The sequence below is a fragment of the Petaurus breviceps genome, unplaced genomic scaffold (genome assembly GCF_028583685.1).
Source record: "Petaurus breviceps papuanus isolate PSGF00001 unplaced genomic scaffold, PetGlider_PUasm1.0 187, whole genome shotgun sequence".
NCBI lineage: Eukaryota > Metazoa > Chordata > Mammalia > Diprotodontia > Petauridae > Petaurus > Petaurus breviceps.
In genome coordinates, this window is record NW_027185799.1 from 20,699,934 (window position 1) to 20,722,842 (window position 22,909).

The window sequence follows — 22,909 nt, forward strand, 5'->3', positions numbered from 1 at the left end:
ATTTTTATTCACTACCATATGCAATTTCTCTTTTGAGTATCTATGTATATGTGAAAGCTACCTGTGAACACACACACAAACACACACACAATTTAAAATATGTAAAGTGCATCTGAAACTGGCAAAGATTTATAAAACTATTTTGATCTTGGTACAGATGGCACAACAAAATGAAGATTTACTGAGAAGTTAATGGCCCATGAAGTGCAAGCCTGGGCATTATCTTTTTATGTTATAATTCAAGGATAGAAGTAATGGTATATTGTTTTTTTTAAATGTTTGATCTTTAATTGAGTGACTTCTAATGTGAGGAAAATAAAGTGTTTATGATCTAACTTACATTCAGTAAGATAATCTTAGGAAAGAGAAAAGAAAAGTTATGGGGAGTGGTGGAGTCAAGATGGTGAGTAGAGGGAGGGACTCACTTGAGTTCTCCTCCAAACCCCACCACATATCTTTAAAAATGACCAACCAGCCACAGAACCCAAAGAAAGATGGAGTGAAACAAATTTCCAGCCCAAGACAACTTGGAAGGCCTGCAGGAAAGGTCTGTTGCACCAGAGTGAGAGAGAGGAGCTTAGTTCAGTGCAGGCAATGCCAGCACTGACTCGGCTCCAGCAAACCAGGAGCAGGCCTCAAGGCGATTGAGTCTCCAGTAGCAGTGATGGTTTCCAGAATTCTCAGCCCATAGACACCAAAAACAATTTAGGTCAGCAGTAAGGGGCTGTCACACCTGAGTGAGAGTAGAATGAGCAAAGTCCAGTGCAGGCTGGACCAGCACAACTCCAGCCCCAGCAAACCAAGAGCATGCCTTGAAAGTGATTGAAACAGCAGTGTCATCAACTGCTTACCAAATTCTCAGCCCACAGATGGTAAGGGGGCTAAACAAATGGTCAAAAGAAGATTACAGGGGTCTCTTTGCAAGAGGTAAGTTAAGATTCTGTTGCTTTACCCACACTCAGATCCAGGTTGCAGTCCTTGGTGGCAGATGAGGGCAAGGAGGAGCACCGGCATAGCAGAGGTTGCAGCCCCAGTGGAGGGAGAGGGCACACTCCTCAAAGTTCCAAGACATAAAATAGTGCTTGTGGTCACTCACAGACCAGAACACAGGCCAGTAGAGTACTAAATACTTCTCCTTAGATCATGCCACCCTGGAAGAACGGAAAACTTACAGGTCTCTAGAAGTATCTCTGAAAACAGCTGCATAGAACACCTGGAGTTTGGGACGGTGCACATTCTACTCTGGAAGCAGAGGCCTCCTTTAATAAACAGTAAAAGTCCAATAATAGGCTGGGGAAAGTGAGTAAGCAACAGAAAAAAAAAGAACAATAACAACTCTGACTATAGAAAGTTATTAGAATGACAAGAAAAATCAAAACCACACTCATAAGAAGATAGCAAAGCCAAAACTTCTACATCCAAAGCCTTCAAGAAAAATATGAATTGGTCTCAGGACATGGAAGAGGTCAAAAAATATTTTGAAAATCAAGAGAAATAGAGGAAAAATTGGGAAGAGAAATGAGAATAATGCAAGAAAATTATGAGCAAAAAGTCAACAACTTGGTAAAGAAGACAAAAAAATACTGAAGAAAACAACATCTTAAAAAATAGAATTGGCCTAGGGTGGCCAGGTAGCACAGCGAGTAAGAACACCAGCTCCAGTGTCGGGATGACCTGGGGATAAAATCCGGGCTCACACATTTAGCACCCACCCAGAAACACCTGGCCATGTAACCTTGAGCAAGTTACTTAACCCCAATTGCTTAGGGGTGGCCAAGTGGCTCAGCAAGTAAGAGCACTGGCTCCAGTGTTGGGATGACTTGTGGATCAAATCTGGGCTCAGATACTTAGCACCACACCCAGAAATAACTGGCCATGTAACCTTGAGCAAGTTACAACCCTGATTGCTTAAAAAAAATAGGCCAAATGGAAAAGGAGGTCCAAAATCTCAGAGAGAAAAATAATTCCTTAAAAATTAAAATGGAAGAAAAAGAAGCTAAAGACATTATGAGAAATCAAGAAGCATTAAAACAAAACCAAAAGAATGAAAAAAATAGAATTCCATGTGAAATATCTAATTGGGAAAACAACTAACCTAGAAAATAGTTCTAGGAGAGAGAATTTAAAAATTCTTGTACTATCTGAAAGCCCGTAGTCAAAAAAAGAGTTTAGATATCATCTTTCTTAGATGATCTTAGATTATCAAGAAAAACTGCCTTGATATTCTATAACCTGGAGGTAAAATAGAAATGGGAAGAATCTACCAATCACCTCCTGAAAGAGATCCCCAAAGGAAAACTGCCAGGAATATTATAGCCAAATTCCAGAGTTCCTACGTCAAAGAGAAAAGATTGCAATCAGGTAGAAAAAAAAAAACAATTCATATATTGTGGAGACACAGTCAGGATAATATAAGATTTAGCAGCTTCTATATAGAAGTATTGTAGGGCCTGGACTATGATATTCCAGAAGGCAAAAGACCTAGGATTACAACCAAGAGTCATGTACCCAGCAAACCTTAGTGTAATCCTTCAGGGGAAAAAAATGGATATTTAGTGACATGGAAGACTTTCAAGCATTCTTTATGAAAAGGCCAGAGCTGAATAGAACATTTGACTTTCAAATACATGATCTAAGAGAAGCATAAAAAGGTAAATAGGAAAAGGAAATCATAAGGGATTTAATAAGGTTAAACTGTTTACATTCCTACCTGGGGAGATGATATTTGTAACTCCTAATATCTTTCTCATTATTAGCATAATGAGAAGGAGTATATGCAGACAGAAGGCACAGATATTAGTTGAATGCGAAGGAATGACATCTAAAAAATAAAATATAGGGGTGAGAGAGGAATATATTTGGGGAAAGAGAAAGGGAGAAGTAGAAGGTGGGTATATCATCAAGTAAAAGCTTTTACAGTGGAGGGGAGGGGGGAAGTAAGGTGGAGTGGATTTACCTTGCTCTCATCAGAATTGGCTCAAAGAGGGCATAACATAATAAACAATTTGGTATACAAGTCTATCTTACCCTACAGGAAAGTAAGAGGAAGGGGATAAGAGAAGGGCTACAGTGGTGAGAAGGGAGGGCTGATTGGGGGTGGGGTAGTCAGAAGCAAAGCACTTTTGAGGAGGGACACAGTGAGTAAAAGGAGAAAGGAAATAGAATAAATGGGGGTGGGGAGAATAGAATGGAGGGAAATGCAGTTAGCAACTGTGAAAAAGTTTTTGACGCAATGTCTTTGATAAAGGCCTGATTTCTCAAACATAGAGAACTGAATCAAATTTATAAAAATAAGAACCATTCCCCAAATGATAAATGATCAAAAGTATAATCAGTGATGAAGTAATAAAAGCCATCCATAGTCATATGAAAAAAATATTACTCCCTAATGATTGGAGAAAGGCAAATTAAAATAATTTTGAGGTACTACCTCAGACCTATTAGGTTGTCTGATAGGATGACAAAGCTAAATGACACATGTTGAAGGGGATGTGGGAAAAATGAGACATTAATGCACTGTTGGCAGAGTTGTGAACTGATTCAACATTTCTTTAGGATAATTGGGAACTATGCCAAAAGGTCTATAAAATCATGCACACCCCTTGACCTAGCAATACCACTATTAGGACTATATCCCAACAAGAGATAAAAAACAAAAAGGAAAAGGACCTGTGTGTACAAAAAAAAATGTTTATAGCGGCTCTTTCTGGGATTAAAGAATTAGAAATTGAGGGCATGCCCATAAACTGGGGAATGACTGAACAAGTTCTGGTATGTGATTATGATGTATTGTACTATAAGGAATGATGAACAGAATGCTCTCAGGAAAACTTGGAAAGAATTGCATGGGGTGATACAAAGTGAAATGTACTGTGTACAAAGTAACGGCAATATTGTGAGATTATCAACTTTGAATGACTTAGCTATTCTCAACAATAAAACAATCCAAGGCATCTCTGAAGGACCTAAAATGAAAAATTCTCTACATCCCCAGAGAAAGAACTGATGGTGCCTGAATATAGAACTTTTTTTTTACTTTATTTTTCTGGAGTTTTTCTTTTTGTCTATGTTTTTTTTTCACAACATGATTATTATGGATATGCTATGCATGACTACACATGTATAACCTGTATAGAATTGCTTGCCTTCTCAATTGGGTTGGGTGTGTAGGGAGGAAGAAAGAGAACGTGCAACTGAAAGTTTTAAAAACAAATGTTAAAAATTGTTTTTAGGTGTAACTTGGAGAAAATAAAATACTAATTTTTTTCAAAGACTGAAAAAATAGAAATAATTGAGACAAGGCTCAGGTCATGTGTAAGGTTGGTAATCTGATATTTTTATTTCCTTTATTGTAATATTTTCAGGGAACTTGTAGTAGTGAAGCTCTTGGTTTTTCATATATAGCACAGTACTATTATTTATTTAAACAAAAAGTTTGTTCAAAGCAAATATTTGCAAACTTCTCCTGTTATAGATGTTTATCAATGCTAAGAATGAGTGGCAATCTTGAAAACAAATGCCAATGATACCCTTACTTAGAATTAGGTTATTTTTGAACCCTATTCACCAATAATTTTGCTGACTGCTTATTAGTTTTAAGAGCCATACTAACCAGTCTTTGACAAAAAAAAGTTCCATATCCAAATTCATGAGTCTACAAATATAGTTGACAAAAAGGTTCAGAACCTGCTAGGTCATATCTCTCATTCTTAGCTATTTGTATTGACTGATCCCACACAATAAATTCTGTTCTCACACACACCATTGATTTTAGAGTAGCTTCAGTAGAAATCACATGTTCTACCCCATAAAGCTTTTAAAGAAAGATACTGTATCTTCCTGAGAGATATCCTGTTACAAAAAATGAAGAAATCTGTTTCCCTTTCCTTTACTATCAAAAATTATGTGTTAATTAAGCTTCCATATTTGCTAGTTCTTTTAAAGATAAGTTTAAATACACTTAACAATTGTATTTAATAAAAATTTAAAAAGCAATTTCCTTATAGAAAATCCCGTGCTGGGTGTTCTTGGTAAGATAGAAAGAAAGTTTATATAACACAGTCCATCTTCTCATGGAGCTTGCAGAGTATGAGGAATATATAATACAAACTGCAAATAAATTTCCAAGACAAAGAAGGGCTTCATGGAAAAAGTAGTATTTGAATTGGATTTTAACAGTTTAAGATAGGGAAGATAAAAGTCACGTGCCACATAGTGACCAGTATGAACAAAACAGATAGATAAGAAAGTAAACAACATATGAAGAGAGCAAATGATTTGGGGGGTAGGGCGAGTATAGAGTATAGAATATTTGGATAGTAGTAGTAGAAAGTATGCCTAGACAGTTTTATTGATAATATATATTGAGGAGGATCTCGAATACCAAGTATAGGATTTTATACTTTATTTTTTAAGACATAGTGGATCATTGACAGGTTTTCAGCAAAGAAGCAACATGATCAGATCTGTGCATAAAGAAGATTTGTTCTGGCTTTAGCATGAAGAATGGATGGAAAAAGTAAAAGTGGAAGTGGTTGGAGTAGGGTATTAAAAAATTATTTGTTCAGGGTGTTAGAAATTTCCTCAACCTGAATATTAAAGTTCTGTGCATATTGGCATAAGATAAGATGAAAGGTAGGAAAAGAGAGATCACTGAGAAAATTTGGAAATTTAATTGGTATATGGCAGATGAAGTAAAAAATGAAAGGGAGATAATGCTATAAATTGCCATAATTGTAAAATAAGGGGAATTGTTTTTAGAGATTGTTGTAGTAAAAACAAAAGTTCAGGAATCAGGAGTAGGGAGCAAGGAGCATGCCAACTCCTTCTTTTCCTCCTTTCAGTCAGGGAAGTTAAAAAAAAAAAGATACTGTAGTAAAAAATGGAAATATTTTCAAGGAAGGTGATATCCATAAGGAAAGCTGATATTTAGGTAAAGTAGTGAAGTTTAAGTTGTTGGCAGTAAAGTTCAAGAATGTAAGAGTATTTTTTGAGAAGAGAATTTTACCTTGGAAGTTCACTTCTGCTGGGCTCTTCCCAGCTCCGGCCTTGTCTTACCTTGTACCCGGTCTGCGGATGTCCCCGGCTTCTTGTTTCCAAGAAGAACACCCCCACAGAACACCCAAGGACACGGAGGTTGCCAAGCGAGGCTGCTCTTTATTCAGTTACATCTTAACAGTGTGGCCATCAAAACACAGCAGAGTGGAACCGTGGGACAGAGAGAGCAGGACAGAGAGAAAGAGAGAGAGAGGGAGGAAGAGAGAGAGAAAAAGAGAGAGAGAGGGGGAGCCTCCCCTTGCTTTTTCCCTAATATCCTTATCATTCTTCTTACAGTCACATGCCATGTGGGAGCCAATCGTGCACTCTCCCGAGTGCAGGGCAAAGGAGTATGTGTTAAGAGGAGTCCGTGTTGATAAGGCACGTTCAATGCCACGTCAGCCTTTCCCAACCTGGCAAAGTCGGCTCCAGGGCACGTTCAATGCCATGTCAGCCCTTTTGGCCCGGCAGAGTCGGCCTCACATCTCCATGTTTCTGCCCCTCAGATGTCACGTGCACCCCCTCCGGCATCTTGTGACTGCCACAGTGTCTCTCACACCTGTGGCTCCAACACACATCAGTGATAACCCAGTATACTGGAAGTGTCCTCCACCCATGGTCCTTATTCTTCTGATTTGATAGTTCTTTTTCTTTTTTGCTTTTTGGAGTGCAATTGGGGTTAAGTGTCTTGCCCAAGGTCACCCAGCTATTGTGTGTGTGTGTGTGTGTGTGTGTTAAGTGTCTAAGGCTGGATCCGAACCCATGTCCTCCTGACTCCAGGGCCAGTGCTCTATTCACTACTCCACCTAGCCTCCCCAATAGTTCTTTTTTGAAACTGATCTAAAGAAGATATATGGGGGGTGGCCAGGTAGCACATCAAGTAAGAGCACCAGCTCTAGTGTCGGGATGACCTGGGGATCAAATCTGGGCTCTGACACTTAGCACCCACCCAGAAACACCTGGCCATGTAACCTTGTGCAAGTTACTTAACCCCGATTGCTTTAAAAAAAAAAAAGAAGATATATGGGTAAATCATTTTTCATCGCTTTGCAGATTGCATTTCTGAATCTCTTCCATATTTTCTCTACCTAGTCTGTGACTCCTCCACTCTTCCTTTTTAGCTTCTATTTATGAAATTTTTTATGAAAATAAAATGCTAAATAATTTTTTATTTCAAGAATTTGGCACAGTACTTAATAAATGCTTGTTGACTTGATTTGTTGCATAAAAATTAATTGAAAAGAATAAAATATAGGTGAATTGTATTATTGTAGTACTGCATAACAGTAAGACTGATTTGATTAGGGCTTAGGAGTAGGTAGTAGTGACAAGCTGCTTAAATTTAAGGGGATTAGACTAGACCAATTGCATTGAAGAACTAGTATTCTAAGAACAATGGATACAGGAGTACCACTAGAAACATATATCCCAAAATAGCTACCCTAAATTAAAAACATCTCTTTGGGTTCTCATGTATTTAAATTGATAGCTCAGGAGCCACAACTTATGTATGTATGTATATATTTATTCATTCATGATTTATTCAGTCAAGAAGATCACAGTAGTACAAAGCAAGGGCAGTGCTCACTCAGGATTCTTCTTGTTGGTCTTGGCATCGCTGCTGAACAATTTGCTTTGTTCATCTCTGCTTGCCTTGGTATGCAATGTTCTTATCTTATTTACGGTTGTGTACACACTCTCCACTGGCACTGGCATCTTTGTTAAGCATGTTGCTCTCCTGTGCCCTGCTAGTGCCCGCTGAATGATGCTCTAGTCACTGTTGGGCACATCATCTCTGTTACATGTGGCTCCCTGCTTCTAACTTCTGGGCTCATTGCTTTAGGGTAACCCAAACCATCTGATCTTCTATTAGAATATAGTGACTAGAATGTAGACCGTTTAAGGCTTGGATTAGTGTTAGCATTTGCGTCATAGTTATAGTTATGTTAGGGTCATAAACATTTTATTTTAGCCACCACACCCAGCTTACAAAAGTCATGAAAAGAATCTCAGGCTAAGATTATGTCTTTCCTTTTAAATTCCTGTCTTTGAGGGTAGTTCTGAGAAAAGGAAGAGAGAGGTAAGAGAAGAGCTTGAGATGCGTTTGTAGGGTATAGTAAAAGGTTTTGTAGTCAGATCTTTCTGACTCCATTGAGGTCCAGCACACTATCCTCTGTACCACCTAGATACTATGTTTTATGTTTTCTATACACATTATTTCATGGGTCGAAACAAGTAATACACACACAAACATATGTATATAATTCTACAGAGTACATAAAATTGATATTTTATGAACTAACTGAACAGATAAATGTAACCTAATCACATACTGAGAGTGCTCCATTAGTCCCTAGATGATGTCAAGACAGTTAAAAAAAAATCTTCAGAACATCTGGTAGCATTGTGGTAGACTTATAAGGAGAATATGGAAAAAAATCACTAAGCATGGATAGTGTCTCTATTCCCAAAATTAAGTACCATAGAAATGACATTACTTATCCACTAGAGTCAAATTTAGAATACTGGTGATGAGGGGTCATTTTTAAATTAATGTCTATGGTATATGTATGATAATTGTAGGGAACTTAGGATGCAATTCGATTCTTATAAATGAGTATAACAATCGTTGCTCTTCTACTAAAGATACTCTCTGATGTTTTGTTATGCCATCTGGGATGTTGAAAATTTTGTCTGTACGGCACAAGATTAGATGGGTCCTACCAAGTCAAAAAGGCTCAGTTTTGAGGCCAGCTGCAGAATGAATGTCTGTGGCTAGTGAACCAGCCTAAGTGTGGAAGACAAACTACTCATTGGAAGGTTGACTTTCAGATATTAAATTTTGTCAGACACAGAAACCCACGGAATGTGTTGTTAAAGGGATTGAGGGAAGCAGGTTGTGATCTATGTGGTACGGGAGGAGAATATCTACCAGTGTAATGATGAATCTTTTATCTATTTCAAGTAAGGAGAGGTTCATTGTAGGTATGAGAAGTCTATGATAAATAAAAAATTTAAAAAAAACCATTCCCCCAAATTTACAACTGAGGACATCACTTTTGCATTACTGTGAACACGTTCCTCTTTTTTATGCATCTTAGAATACCTTGACATTATCTTTTATTCTCTATTTTATTCTGGTCTCTGATGAAAAGAGGCCTTTCTTTTTGCCCTTTATCTTCTCTCCTTCTTTTCTTCCTCCAGTAAATTATCCCTACCATTATGATCTTTCCATTAATTTTACTCAGACCATCAACAATTAAGTGCCTGTCATTTGTTAGACACTATGCTAAATGGGGATACGAAAAGAAGCAAAAGATAGCCCCTGACCTCCAGAAAGATACAGGACAAATAGGACATAATTAACTGAGGGAAGGCATTGGAATTAAGAGCGATTGAGGAAGGATTCTTGTATAAGGTAGGGATCTAGTTGGGATTTAAAGGAACTTCAGGAAGTTAGTAATCAGTAGGCAGAGGGAAGGAGAGAGAGCATTCTAGGCATGGGGAAATGTTTTAGAGTATGGTATAAGGAGAAGTAAGGTATGAGAAGATAGAAGGGGGTTAGGTTTTGAAAGACTTTGAGTGCCAAGCAATGCATTTCCTATTTGATGCTGGAGGCAATAGGAAACCACTAGAGTTTCCAGAGTAGGAGAGAGATCTGATCAACCTGTACTTTAGGAAAATCCCTTTAATGACTAATTAAAGAATGATAGGAAGTAGAGACTTGAGACAGGAAGGCACACCAGAAGTCTATTTTAATAATGAATGCAAGAGGTGAAGAGAATCTGCATTAGATTTGTGGTAGAGTCGGAGGTAAGAAGGGAGGCATGCATATTTGAGAGATGTTACAAAGATGAAATCAACAGGCCTTGGCAGAAGCTTGGATAAGGCAAGTGAGAGATGGTTAGGAAACCAAGATAACTCAAAGGTTGAGGGAGTTCAGGACTGTGAGGAAAGTGTTGCTTTCTACAGTAATAGGGGAAATATGTGGGAAGGAAGAGGAAGGGGAGAAGATTTAGAAGGAAACATGAATTCAGTTTTGAACATACTGACTTTAAACTATCTACTGAATATCCAGCTCAAGATATCTGAAAGCTAGTTGGAGATTGAAGGTCAGCAGACAGATTGAGGCAAGAAAAGTAGATTTGGAATTATCAACAAAGATATGGTAATTAAATTCATGAGAGCTAATGATGTTACCAAGTGAAGTGGTATAGAAGAAGAAGCAAAAAACCTGGACAGAGAAACCAGCAAAGGAGAAAAGGAGATAGGTAGGAAGAGAACCTGTAGAGAGTAGTGTACGAAAAACCTAGAGAGAAGAGAGTATCAAGGAAGAGAGAATGATGAATAGTTTCAAAGGTTGCAGAGAGGTCAAGAATGAAGGTTTGAGAAAAGGACATTGGATTTGGCAACTAAGACACCATAATAACTATGGAAAGAGTAGGTTCTGTGGAATGATAAGGTTGGAAGCCATATTTCAAGGTGTTAAGAGGAGAGGGAGAAGAGAGAAAGTGGAGGCACCTATTGTAGATGACCTTGTCAAGAAGTTTAAGTTCAAAGGGTAGAAAAGATACAGGGAAATAGCAGAGAAAGAAAGACTGAGGGTCTTTTGTTGTTGTTTTAAGTACAGGGAAAACATGGAGATATTGATAAGCAGTAGGAAATGATCCACTAGACAGGGAAAGATATTCAATCTCTTCTTATCTACAAGTTTCTTCTCTAATGTCTATAACCATACAGGTGTCCCCCATCCTTAAAAGAAAAAAAAAATGTCCTAGAAAAATGATACTAGAAATGCTCCTAGAAAAAGCCACCTATTCTTATAGTAGTGCATATAGGCTCTGGATTCACTTTGAACCCATACTTTTTCTAATTAGTAGCTTGGTAATCATCTTTGGTAGTTTAATTAATATGGGACTCAATAAGTAAGTGAATCTAGTTAGAATTATGATTTTTCTTATATTGGGATAACCTACCTATGATTAATATTCTTCTAGTTGTTTAGATCTGTCTTTATTTATGTGAAATGTATTTTATGATTGTGTTTGTATAATTTCTTAGTTTGTCTTGGCAGGCAGATAGCCAAGTATTTTAAATTGTCTGCTGTCATTTTACATGGAATTTCTCTTTCTATCTCCTGCTTCAGAATTTTGTTGGTAGTATATAGAAATGCTGATGGATTATGTGGGTTAGTTTTGTGTCCTGCAACTTTGCTGAAGTTGTTAATTGTTTGAATTAGTCTTTTAAGTTGATTCTCTAGATTTCTTTATGTATACCATCCCATAATCTGTAAAGGGTGATAGTTTTATTTCCTCATTATCTATTCTAATTCCTTTAATTTATTATTTTTTCTTGTCTCATTGCTATAGCTAACATTTCTTAGACAATAGTGAATAATAGTGGTGATAATGGACATCCTTCTTCACTGCTGCACTTATTGGAAAAACTTCAAGTTTATACACATTACAAGTGATGTTTGTGCTTGGTTTTAGATAGATGCTTCTTTCATTTTAAGAAAGACTCCATTTGTTCCTAGGCTTTCTATTGGTTTTACTAGAATCGGTGTATTTTGTCAAAGGCTTTTTCTGCATCTATTGACATAATCATATGAAATTTTTGGTAAGGTTGTTGTTGATATCACTGATAATTTGGTTATATTTTTCCTAATATTGAAGCAGACCTGCATTCCTGGTGTAAATCCCATGTGATCACAGTATTTGGTCTTTGTGGTATATTTGTATAATCTCCTTGATAGTGTTTTATTTAATTTTTTGCATTGATATTTTTTTTTTGCCTTTTTGGAGGGCAATTGGGGTTAAGTAACTTGCCCAAGGTTACATGGCTAGATTTTTGTGTAAGTGCCTAAGGCAGGAACTGAACCCGAGTTCTCCTGACTCTGGGGTCGGCGCTTTACTCATTGCGTTTTTGCATTAATATTAAGGAAATTGGCCTGGAGTTTTTTTTCTCTGTTTTTACTCTCCCTGATTTAGGGATCAAAACCTTGTGTCATAAAAATAATTTGGTAAGATTCCTTATTTAGATATTTTCCCAAATACTATATCTAGTATTGGAATTCATTGTTCTTTAATGTTTGGTAGTCTTCATTTATGAATCCATCTAGTCCTGGAGATCTTTTCTTAGGAGGAATATTGATGAGCTATTGAATTTCTTTTTCTAAGATAGAGTTGTTTATTTTCTATTTTCTTTTCTGTTAATTTGGGTAATTTATATTTTTTGCAGCCATTCATCCATTTCTCTTAGATTGTCAGTTTTACTGGCCTTTTATTGAGCAAAATCACCCTGATAATGACTTCAATTTCATCTTCATTGGTGGTACATTTACCCTTTTTTAAAAAAATTAATTTATTTGTTTAGTTTTCAACATTTGCTTCCATAAGATTTTGAGTTTTAAATTTTCTCTGCTTCGCTCTGCTCTCTCCTCCCCAAGATGATGTGCAATCTGATAAAGGCTCTACATATACATTCTTATTAAACATATTTTCACATTAGTCATGTTGTAAAGAAGAATTAGAATGAGTGGGAGAAATCAAAAGAAAGGAAGAAAAAAGAGAGAGCAAGTAGTATGCTTCAATCCTTATTCAGATTCCATAGTTCTTTCTCTGGATGGGGATAGCATTTTCTATCATGAGTCTTTTCTAGTTGTCTAACATCCTTGTGGCTGAGAAGAACTAAGTCTATCAAAATCAGTTGTGTTTGGCTGTTACTATATACAGTGTTCTTTTGTTTCTGCTCATTTCACTCAGCATCAGTTCATATTTTTCTGAAGGTCATCTGCTCATCATTTCTTATAGCACAGTAGTATTCCATTACATTCATATACCACAACTTGTTCATCCATTCCCCAATTGATGGGCATCCCCCAATTTCCAATTCTTGGCCACCAGAAAAAAAATTGCTATAAATATTTTGGTACATGTGGAACATTTTCCCATTTTTATGAACTTTTGGGGATACAGACCTAGAAGTAGCATTGCTGGGTCAAAGGGTATGCACATTTTCATAGCCCTTTGGGCATAGTTCAAAATTGATCTCCAGAATGGTTGGATAAGTTCACAACTCCACCATCAATGCATTAGTGTAATAATTTTCACACATCTTTTCCAGTATTTATCATTTTCCTGTTTTGTCATTTTAGCCAATCTGATAGGTGTACTGTGGTATCCAAGAGTTGTTTTGATTTGAATTTCTCTAATCAATAAAGATTTAGAGCACTTTATTTTTATATGACTATAGATACCTTTAATGTCTTCCTCTAGAAAAACCAGTCCATATCCTTTGAGCATTTGTCAATTGGGGAATGACTTGTATTCTTATAGTTTTGACTCAATTCTCTATATAATTTAGAAATGAGATCTTTATCAGAGATACTGGTTGTAAAAATTCTTTCCTAATTTTCTGCTTCCCTCCTAATATTTGTAGCATTAACTTTGTGGAAAAAAATTTCAATTTAATGTAATAAAATTATCCATTTTGTATTTCTTAGTGTTCTCTGTGTCTTGTTTGGTCATAAATTCTTCCATTCTCCATTAATCTGATAGGCAAACTATTCCTTGCTGTAACGATAATGGGAATTTGAAGATCTTCTCTGTCATTTAATAGGCCTAAGAGAATTTGAAGATCTTCCCTGCCCCTTTATAGACTGAATGTAATCACATGGAGCTTTTGGTAGGAGGAGTTTGTTGAATGAGAGTAGTAGGAAGGGTTGAGCAAATCTGAGAGGAAGTTTGGGGTGGACACAGTTAGTATGGAGGGAGAGAGAGGACACAGGCAAGGAGACAGCTAGGCTTGTGAGTGTTTGTGGGAAAGCCCGAGCAGAGGGAAGGCTTTGGGTTGGTGTTGCCTTCTGCAAAGTTACTGTGTATAGATTTCTTTGTTGCTATAATGAATTCAGTTTTCTAGTGTTGGGATTTGACTTTCAGATGTCTGAATAAATGTTTTGCTTCTGTCTTCTATATGGAGAATCTGTTATATTTTGTGACTCAGATTTATGCTGGCATATCCATAGTCTCCATCAGTACTGTGAACATTTCCTTGGCAATATGCTTGCTCTCACAATTTGCTTATAGTATCAGCCTTTAGATCTAAAGCATGTACCCATTTTAACTTTATTTTGGCATATAGTATAAGACATTGGTGTATATGATATAAAATGTTGGTTAGCCTTTTAATTTTTGATACTCTTGATTGGATTTTCTTTTTTAAAATAAAATTAAATAATGGTCTATTTTATTTTTCATATAACCAGTTCCCAGTTTATTTATTAATTCATTGTTAACTTTCAGTTTTATCAATCTCTCCTTTGATTCTCAGGATTTCAATTTTGGTGTTTAATTTAGGATTTTTAATCTGTTCTTCTTTTTGTTTATTTTTAGTTGCATATTTAATTTCTTGATCTGTTCTTCGTCTCTTTTATTTATATGGTTAGAGATACAAATTTTCCCATATGTACTACTTTGGCTGCAACCCAGAAATTTTGGATTCTTGTCTTGTTGTCATTCTCTTTGATGAGCTTATTGATTGTTTTTATAATTTGTTCTTTGACACAATTGTTCTTAAGGATTAGATTATTTATTTCCCAATTAGATTTTTTCTCAGGGCAATTGGGCTTAAGTGACTTGCCCATGGTCACACAGCTAGTTGTGTGTGTGTGTGTGTGTGTGTGTGTGTGTGTGTGTGTGTGTGTATGGGTTAAGTGTCTGAGGCTGGATTTGAACTCAGGCCCTCCTGACTCCAGAACCAGTGCTCTATTCACTGCACCACCTAGCTTCCCCCCATACCCATTTAGCTTTTAACCTAAACTTCCATGGGCCTTTACAAAATGTAATTTTTATTGCATTGGGGCTTGAAAAAGAAGTATTTAATGTTTCTGGTTTTCTGATTTGGTTGTGGGATTATTATACCCTGAAACATGGCCAATTTTGTAAGAGTACCCTGTGCAGCCGAGAACAAAAGGTATACTCCTTTCTATTCTCATTTGGTGTTTTTGTGAAGTCTCTTATATAAATATTTTCTTAACTGCTAACTAACTAACTCTGTGATTTCTTTCTTATGTACTTGATGGTTAGATTAATCAAGCTCTGAAAGGGAAAAAAAAGCCCCCATTATTATAGTTTTATTTTTCCTATTTCGTCTTGTAATTCATTTACTTTTTCCTTTAAAAACTTGGGTGCTAAGCCATTTGGTGCCTATATGTTTATATTGATATTACTTCATTGTCTAAGGTTCCTCTAGTAAGGCCTCATTTCCCTGCTCATCCCTTTTAATTAGCTCTATTTTTTTCTGTTGATTTGTCTGAGATCATGGTTCCTACCCCTGCTTTTTTTTGCTTCAGCTGGAGTATATTAGATTTGACTCCAGCCTCTAATTTTAACTCTGTGTGTGTTTCTGTTTCAAGTGTGTCTCTTAATAAGTAAAATATTCTTTAATTCTGGTTTTTGATCCATTCTGTTTCCCACTTTCTTTTTGTGGGTGAGTTCATCCCATTTATGTTCACAGTTATTTCCCTCCATCTTATGTTCTTCTGTTTATCCCTTTCTATTTCTTTTTATCTTGTCCTTCCTCTAATGTTTGTTTTACTTCTGGCCACTGGCTTCTTTTATATGCCCTCCATTTTGTCCCTGTGCTTTCCCTTAACTATAAAAGCTCTTCCTTATGTGAGATAATTTTCCCCATTCTTCCTTTCCCTTACCTCTCCTTCCATAGCATCTCTCTTGCTTATATATATATATATATATATATATATATATATATATATATATATTTACATCATCCCATTATAATGCTGCTTCTGTCACCACCCCTGGTTCCACCAATAGTGTTTCATCCATATGGATTTCATGTCAGCCTCCACCCCCTGTGTCACAGGCTCTTTCTGACCTGGAAAGAATGTCTCACTCTGAACTTTTGTTGACTCTGTAACTCCAGAAGATGATTTAAGGCATTTAAAATTGTTTGGAGGGGAATTTTCGGAGAATTTAGTTGAGTGCTTTCACTATTCTACACCCTGAGGTTTTTTGTTTGTTTGTTTTTAATTCAGAGATATTTGCTGAAAAAAGGGAGCAGAAGTCTAAGAATAAAAATGTCTAAAAACACACTGGCTAACCCATCAGTCCCTGAAGAGAGTAGATTCTTATTTAAAGTGATGGCTTTCCCCACCAAATGTACTTTTGGTTCTGGAATATCTGATAAATGAATCATTCCTTTCCTTGGGAAAAAAAAGTATCTTTGCTGCCATATTAATTTACTACTTGATACAATAAACAGGTTGCTCCTCAGGGTCCTCAAATGGAATTGTCTACTGTTGCTACTGGCAGACAATTCCATGTGTTGTATTGACTGGCCCTCTGATATATTTTCTCACATTTTCAAACTCACAAAGTCATAAGTTGGTTTGTTCATCTCTGATACTCATAAAACTAGGAAAAGCACAGAGACAGTTGAGTTAGAAGTAGCAGTGAAAAACAAAGCCAATGCAACCAAGATTTGAAGGGATGTAAAAAGCTGGGAAACAATTTTTTTTACCCATGGTCTTTAATAAAGGACTCATTTCTAAGACATATAGAAATGTGAGTCAAATTTATAACCATACAAATCATTCCCCAGTTGATGAGTTGTCAAAGGATATGAACATGCAGTTTTCAGAGAAAGAAATTAAAGATATCTAAAGTCATATGAAAAAAATATGCTCTAAGTCACTACTGATTAAAGAAATGCAAATTAAAACAACTCTGAGGTACCACCTCACACCTACCTAATTTGAAAATATGTCAGAAAAGGACAATGAGAAATGTTGGAGAAGATGTGGGGAAATTGGAAAAAAAAATTAGTGGAGTTGTGAACTGATCCAACCATTCTGGAGAGCATTTTGGAACTATGCCCAAAGGGCTATAAAATTGTGCATAACTTTTGATCCAGGAATACCACTACTATATCTGTATACCAAAGATATTGTTGTTTTGTGTGTTTGTTTATAAAGGGGGAAATAGATCTACATGTACAAAAATATTTATAGCAATTCTTGTGTTGGCAAAGAATTGGAAATTGGAAAAATGCCCATCCATTGGGGAATAACTGTACAAGTTGTGGTATATGAATGTAATGGAATGCTGTTGATTTATAAGAAATGATGAGCAGGTAGATTTCAGAAAAATCTGGAATGACTTACATGAACTGGTTATGAGTAAAATGAGGAGAACCATGAGACCAGTGTAAACAGTAACAGCAAAATTATGCTCTGACCAACTTTGACAGACTTAGCTCTTCTTGGCAATGCAAAGCTCTAAGACAATTCCAATGAACTCATGATGGGAAATGCATGGTCCAGAGAAAGTACCATGAAGTCTGAATGAATATCAAAGCATACTATTTTCTCTTTTTTTTTCTTTCTCATGATTTTCCCCTTTTGTTCTGATTCTTCTTTCACAACATGACTACTGTGGAAATATGTTTAATATTATTGTACATGTATAACCCATATCAGATTGCATACTGTCCTGGGGAGGGAGAAAGGAAAAGGAGAATAAATTTTGGAACTCCAAATTTTGTAAAAGTAAATGTTGAAGACTATTTTTTTGCATGTAATTAAAGGGGGAAGTCTCATTAAGTAGGGCGGAAAATGAAGCAGAGGTGAATTATTTTCATATGCAAATGGCGACCAACATAGGAAAGCCACTTCTCTACCCCAGAACTTAAAGCATTTCTTCTTACTTGGTAGCTAGCAGGGACAAAAGATAATTCATCTATTGGTGACTTTTGTATTTTTAGTAACCAACTAAAATGCTTTTCATCACCATGAAATAAGCAATAGGAAAGAAATCAAGAATACTTGTGCATGTTTGAAGTAAGATTCAGGGTCCCTCCATGATACATCATCACACATTTCCAGAAGGCTCACCAACCTCGGGTTTCCAGAAGGCAGAGTTTATTTTGTATGCTTAAAGGACTAGAACCCCATTGACCTCAACACAACTGGTCCCTCATACCTATTCTCAAATCTTCAAATAGTCTCTTCTCCTAAATTCTTTGTAATCTGGTTTCTGACTTTATGGTTCAATATAAATAGCTCTCTTTGGGTGGGGCTAGGTGGTGCAGTGAGTAAGAGTGCCAGCCCCGGAGTCAGGAGAACCTGGGATCAATTCCAGCCTCAGATACTTAACACACACACACACACACACACACACACACACACACACACACACACAAACTGGCCGTGTAACCTCGGGCAAGTTACTTAACCCCAAATGCTTTTTTAAAATAAATTTTAAAAATAGCTCTCTTTGAAGTTATGAATGTGCTCTTAATTGCCAAATCTCATAGGCTTTTCACAGTTCCTATTTTTCTGAATTGCTTTGTAGCATTTGATAACCATTTACCATCCTCTTGAATTTTTGTCATTCTCACCTTTCTTGATTTTCATCACACTATTTTTAGTTCTCCCTCCTATGTAATTATTCCTTCCTGGTTCTTCTCTGTTTGTCATCTATATTATATGCCTTATATCACTATGGGGATATCTAAAGGCTCTCTCCTGGGTTCCATTCTCTTTTCTATATTCATCCTCTTCCTCTTGGTAATCTCATTAGCTCCCAAGGTTTCATTTTTCTTCCCTATTAAAAACACGAGTGGATCCACATATCTAGGATCAGATGCTCTCCAAAGTTCCTTTCCTGCATTGCATTTACATATTGGACATTTTTAACTGGTTGTTCTATAGCCATCTCAGATTCAACATGTCTGAAACTCGACATATTCAAAACAGAACATTATCTTTCCTTTCAAATTCACCCTTCTTCTGAACTTTCCTATTACTATCAATGGGGTCATCATCCTTCCAGACACCCAGTTCACAGACTGAATCATTGTCTACTCCTGACTTCCACTCATCAAGTGTATTCAATTATTCAAGCCTTGTTGATTATACCTCCACATTTCTTTTATCTGTCACCTTTCTAGTCACATAACCACCATGTTCATTCAGGCACCACTTCAGTCCCTAACCACTTTCTCCTTATTGCAGTAGCATCTTGCTTAGTCATCTCTTCCCGCTCGATCCCATCCTTTATGCAGCTTTCAAGGTAATTTTCTGAAACACATATTTGCCTACCTTACTCTCTTATTCAATGTAGTCTAGTTCCATGTTTTTTTGGTTTTTAAAGTATGTTACAATATGGTCCCAATCTACCTTTCCAGTCTTACTATATATTATTGTCCTTCACTCACTCTTCATTCCAAATCGATTAGTCTTTTTACTGTTACTGTCATACATGGCAGTCCATCTCTCATCTTCCTGCATTTGCATTTATTGTCCCTCACACAAGGAATTCTCTGCTTTCCCCTCCCTCCACTAACTCTTACTCTTAGAAATACTAGTTTCTTTCAGTATTCAACTCAAATGCTATCTTCTTCCTAATGCTTTTGCTAATCCCCTAGATTATCTAGTATATATTTCATATATGTTTTACTTATTACTAATATGGGTACATATTATTACCCTTGATAGAATGTATGTTCTTGATGGCTGGGAGCTATCATTATTTTATTTGTATTTTCAATATTTAGCATAGTTCCTAGAACATAGTACATACTCATAATTGTAAGTGGATTGCTAATTATAAAGAAGATTTGTAATGAAGGATATTATCAAAGACTGTAAGATTGAAAAAGCAGATAAAATGGTAACTTAGCAGTAATGTTAACAGATTACCCTTGTGCTCCCCAGGTATCCTTAGGATATCAACAGAAAGTTAATAAGGCCTCCTGTGCATTAGGGAATTCTTGTAAAAGAACAGGGACAAGAGTTGCAAAGGTTGGGCTGGCAGGGATGCAGTGTGATTTGTCTCACTGGAGAGAACATCATCATCAGAGATTTATCAGGTCCATTTGAGTATTTGAGAACTATGGTTGTTTTATCCTAAAATTTTTTAATATATTTTTGACCATAGCAATGATGAATTTGATGAACAGTGCTTGGTCAAGAGAATATGCCCTACCATGACAGTTTTCCTTTGGGGAAATATTGTCTTTTCTCTCAATTTCATTTGCAATATTATTTCCACGAATATGAAAATAAGGCATTGCCTGTCATTGCTTGACTCTCTTTCATTTTTCTTGTGTAGAAACAGACTCTATTACTTCTTGCTCTTTTGTTTATACCTCATTATTGCTGTTTTGGAAACTCAGGAAGTCTTTCTAAACTTTTTTTTATTTGCTTGAGTCTGGGGAGCATGATAATGCCAGATATAATGCCTCACATGGACATTTTTCTACATTATTTCCCATGGCCTAGGAATGCAGAAGCTAGTAACTACATAGTCTGACATTCACAGAATTGATTAGGAAGGGGGCATTGTGGAAGCAGGGGGAGGTCAAACAAGAAAGACACAGTAAATTGACAGCAATGGAAATTAGGGAAACCATATTCATTTAAAAAACAGGGAAAAAATAATTGGCAGCATGTTTAATATTCTTAATGCTGTCTGCCAGACAATACTAGGAATTGCATTATTCACAAATCTCCTTGAAGTTGCATCCCTCACTGAATTGCATACACATTTATTTTGATCCAGACCTAAGCTTTTATTGGGATAGAGAGCTCTGGTTGTGAAAACTTCCTCCATGGATGAAGATTTCCAACTAGTTTTAATTTATAATCTCAGAATATTAAATGAGGCAATGAAACCAGCTAGGAAGTAATTTACCCACAGTCACATGAAGGCCATGAAGTGGTGCAGAGCCAGCTAGGTGATATATTTGACAAAGTATTAGATCTGGAATCAAGAAGACCTGAGTTTGCATCCTGCATAAGTGACTGAAGTGAGTGACTGAAAAATTTTTTAACCTTCATCTATTTCACTTTCTTCAATTTACAGATGAGAACAATATTAGTACCTATCTCCCAAGGTTGTTGTGAGGAGCTAAAGAGATTGTAATATGCATGAAGCACTTTGCAAACCTGACCAAGCTATATATTGTTGGTGTTGTCCTCATCATCTCTGTTGTTGTCGTCACATTATCTGTTAAAAGCAGGGTTTGAACCCAGATCTTTGTGATCTGAAAACCAACCCTTTAGCCACTCCCTGTTACACTCAAATTTAAGTGCTCAGGTGGAATTCTGAATGAGGAAGATAATATCATTGTGGAATTTAGAAATGGAAAAGACCTTAGGGTTTAATTAGCACAAACATCTAATTTTACAAATGAGGAAACTGAGCCCAATTAGGCAATTTACCTGAGGTCACATGTGTAATAAACTAGTAAACTAGCATTTGAACTCAGATCATTCAATCCCAAACCCAAATCATTATATTCATCCACAATACATTAAGAATAAGATGCCTTGTGGTATAAGTAGTACAGTATAAAAATATGGTAATTATGATATTAATAGAGAAATCCTACATTAAAATAAGCAAATGCCTGTCTCTTGTTAATATAACTGATTTGGAACTGAAAAAAGGCTAAAATTAAAATGCAAGAATCTAGTCCAGTAAATCAGTCCTAATAATTTAGAAAAATTGGAGAAATCGTTTCTTCATAATGTGAATACCATGTCTTCAAATTCTAGAGAAAACACCCCAGGACTCTTCAGGATTATTTGGGAATCTCAAAAAAAAAAATCAGGAGATTTTTATCTTCAGTATCATAGCTGTAAGTACCCTTTTTCACAAAGGGGAAAAACAAAGCAGGATTATACATTAGGGATTATGGCAATAAAATATTCACATTTCCTGCTGAAGAAGTAATATTCTAGCTTTTGAACTGCTGAAATATTCTGTTTGTTATTTGTAAGGAAATGTTATTAGTAAAGATGGGCAACACTTGAGTGGTTTGGGATTTATCATTTTTCTGAATAGGGAGATTTAAAAAGACATTTAAAATATCCTGTCCTCCCTTGCTACATAAAACTAAAATAATAATTATAGAATTTCTGTTTTAACAGTTCTTGCCCTGGTTCTACTGTGAATACTGAGGGAACTAAATTAAAAAGAAAGCAAAATATAGCATCTATAATATAAATGGTGGTTAAGGGAGCAGGCAGGAAACAACAGAAACAATCTTATGAAATTATTGATGCACATATATTCATTCAAAAGGAAAAACATATTTAAAAGAACTCAATTCATGATATTATTTTAACACAAGCATATTAACATTCTACTCTGTAAAATGGTTGGTTATCAGAGTAGATGATACAAAAGGAAAAATGACACAGTCCTTGCCACCAAAAACCATATAGTCTAAAGCAGGGGTGGAGAATCTATGGTCCTTGGGTGCATACAGCCTTTTAACTGAGTCCAAGTTTTACAGAACAAATTATTTCATTAAGGGTATTTGTTCTATGAAATTTGGATTCTGCCAAAAGGCTACACTTGAGGACCTAGAGGCCATGTGTCACCTGAAGGCTGCAGGTTATCCACCCCTGGTCTAAAGGGATAAGGTATGACACAAATAACTCAGGAAAAAGAAAGTACACAGAAGAGGGGAAGAAGAATGAGAGATTAGGGAGGAAGGAATCTTTCCTACACTGTGAATTAGAAAAGTGAGACTTGATGTGAAGGGACTGACATTGACCTTGAGTCTTATGAACATAGGCCAGTCACTTAAACTATCTGAACTTTATTAAATAATAAAATTCATCTGGTAGAATAAAAGATCAAGAATATCAAGGGAATTGATGAAAAAAAATGCAATAGAAGTAGGCCTAGCCATACCAGATCTAAAGCTGTTATAAAACAGCAATTGTTAAAACTTTTTGTTATTGGTTAAAAAATAGAGTGGTGGATTAGTGAAAGATTATTATGAAAAACTGCTGTTCCAAGTAGAAAATAGTGTGACAGAAACTAGGCATAGATGA

At 36.2% G+C, this 22,909-nt stretch overlaps 1 protein-coding gene across 14 annotated transcripts in view; it reads left to right on the plus strand.

Moving 5' to 3' along the window:
* The window catches only part of PTPRD (protein tyrosine phosphatase receptor type D), a 2,782,277-nt gene that overhangs the window by 290,294 nt on the left and 2,469,074 nt on the right, over positions 1-22,909 (plus strand). The gene's annotated exons all lie outside the window — the stretch shown is intronic.